Source organism: Triticum urartu, chromosome 6A (genome assembly GCF_056163025.1).
Source record: "Triticum urartu cultivar PI428250 chromosome 6A, HENAU_Tu73, whole genome shotgun sequence".
Classification (NCBI taxonomy): Eukaryota; Viridiplantae; Streptophyta; class Magnoliopsida; order Poales; family Poaceae; genus Triticum; species Triticum urartu.
In genome coordinates, this window is record NC_141878.1 from 92900260 (window position 1) to 92902953 (window position 2694).

Sequence of the window (2694 nt, forward strand, 5' to 3'; positions counted from 1 at the left end):
CATTTTGCCCATGAGGCATGGTTCACACGTGTCAAATGATTCATAATCAAGAGACTCCAAAAGTCCATCTGCATGGAGTTCCTTCATGCGTTTGACACCAATGTGACCAAGGCGGCAGTGCCACAAGTATGTGGGAATATCATTATCAACCTTACATCTTTTGGCATTCACACTATGAATATGTGTAACATCACGTTCGAGATTCAATAAGAATAAACAATTGACCAGCGGGGCATGACCATAAAACATATCTCCTATATAAATAGAACAACCATTATTCTCAGATTTAAATGAGTAGCCATCTCGCATTAAACGAGATCCAGATACAATGTTCATGCTTAAAGCTGGTACTAAATAACAATTATTGAGGTTTAAAACTAATCCCGTAGGTAAATGTAGAGGTAGCATGCCGACGGCGATCACATCGACCTTGGAACCATTCCCGACGCGCATCATCACCTCGTCCTTCGTCAGTCTCCGCTTATTCCGTAGCTCCTGTTTTGAGTTACAAATATGAGCAACCGCACCGGTATCAAATACCCAGGAGCTACTACGAGCGCTGGTTAGTTACACATCAATAACATGTATATCACATATACCTTTGGTATTGCCGGCCTTCTTATCTGCTAAGTACTTGGGGCAGTTCCGCTTCCAATGACTGTTTCCCTTGCAATAAAAGCACTCAGTCTCAGGCTTGGGTCCATGCTTTGGCTTCTTCCCGGCAACTGGCTTACGAGGCGCAGCAACTCCCTTGCCATCCTTCTTGAAGTTCTTCTTACCATTGCCTTTCTTGAACTTAGTGGTTTTATTCACCATCAACACTTGATGTTCCTTTTTGATCCCCACCCCCGCTGATTTCAGCATTGAATATACCTTAGGAATGGTCTTTTCCATCCCCTGCATATTGAAGTTCATCACAAAGCTCTTGTAGCTAGGTGGGAGCAACTAAAGGATTCTCTCAACGACCGCATCATCCGGGAGATTAACTCCTAGCTGAGATAAGCGGTTGTGCAACCCAGACATTTTGAGTATGTGCTCACTGACAGAACTATTCTCCTCCATCTTACAACTGTAGAACTTGTCGGAGACTTCATATCTCTCGACCCGGGCATGAGCTTGGAAAACCATTTTTAGCTCTTGGAACATCTCATATGCTCCGTGCTGCTCAAAACACTTTTGGAGCCCCGGTTCTAAGCTGTAAAGCATGCCGCACTGAACCAGGAAGTAATCATCACTACGCGACTGCCCGACGTTCATAACGTCTTCAGTTGCTGGTAAAACAGGTGCATCACCTAGCGGTGCTTCACGGATATATGCTTTCTTGGCAGCTATGAGGATAATCCTCAGGTTATGGACCCAGTCCGTGTAGTTGCTACCATCGTCTTTCAGCTTGGTTTTCTCTAGGAACGTGTTGAAGTTGAGGGCAACATTAGCGTGGGCCATTTGATGTACAAGACATATTGCAAAGTTTTAGACTATGTTCATGATAATTAAGTTCATCTAATCAAATTATTTAATGAAATCCCACTCAGATAGACATCCCTCTAGTCATCTAAGTGATACATGATCCGAGTCAACTAGGCTGTGTCTGATCATCACATGAGAGGGACTAGTCATCATCGGTGAACATCTTCATGTTGATCGTATCTTCTATACGACTCATGTTCGACCATTCGGTCTTCCGTGTTCCGAGGCCATGTCTGTACATGCTAGGCTCGTCAAGTCAACCTAAGTGTATTGCGTGTGTAAATCTGGCTTACACCCGTTGTATGCGAACGTTAGAACCTATCACACCCGATCATCACGTGGTGCTTCGGAACAACAGACCTTAGCAACGGTGCACAGTTAGGGGGAACACAATTCTTGATATTTTAATGAGGGATCATTTTATTTATGCTACCGTCGTTCTAAGCAAATAAGATGTAAAAACATGATAAACATCACATGCAATCAAATAGTGACATGATATGGCCAATATCATTTTGCTCCTTTTGATCTCCATCTTCGGGGCGCCATGATCATCATCGTCATCGGCATGACACCATGATCTCCATCATCGTGTCTTCATGAAGTTGTCTCGCCAACTATTACTTCTACTACTATAGCTAACGGTTAGCAATAAAGTAAAGTAATTACATGGCGTTTTCATTGACACGCAGGTCATACAATAAATCAAGACAACTCCTATGGCTCCTGCCGGTTGTCATACTCATCGACATGCAAGTCGTGATTCCTATTACAAGAACATGATCAATCTCATACATCACATATATCATTCATCACATCCTTTTGGCCATATCACACCACACGGCATATGCTGCAAGAACAAGTTAGACGTCCTCTAATTGTTGTTGCAAATTTTTTCGTGGCTGCTATAGGTTTCTAGCAAGAACATTTCTTACCTATGCCAAAACCACAACGTGATATGCCAATTTCTATTTACCCTTCATAAGGACCCTTTTCATCAAATCCGATCCGACTAAAGTGGGAGAGACAGACACCCGCTAGCCACCTTATGCAACTAGTGCATGTCAGTCGGTGGAACCTGTCTCACGTAAGCGTACGTGTAAGGTCGGTCCGGGCCGCTTCATCCCACGATGTCGCCGAATCAATATAAAACTAGTAACGACAAGTAAATTGGCAAAATCGACGCCCACAACAATTTGTGTTCTACTCATGCATAGAAACTACGCA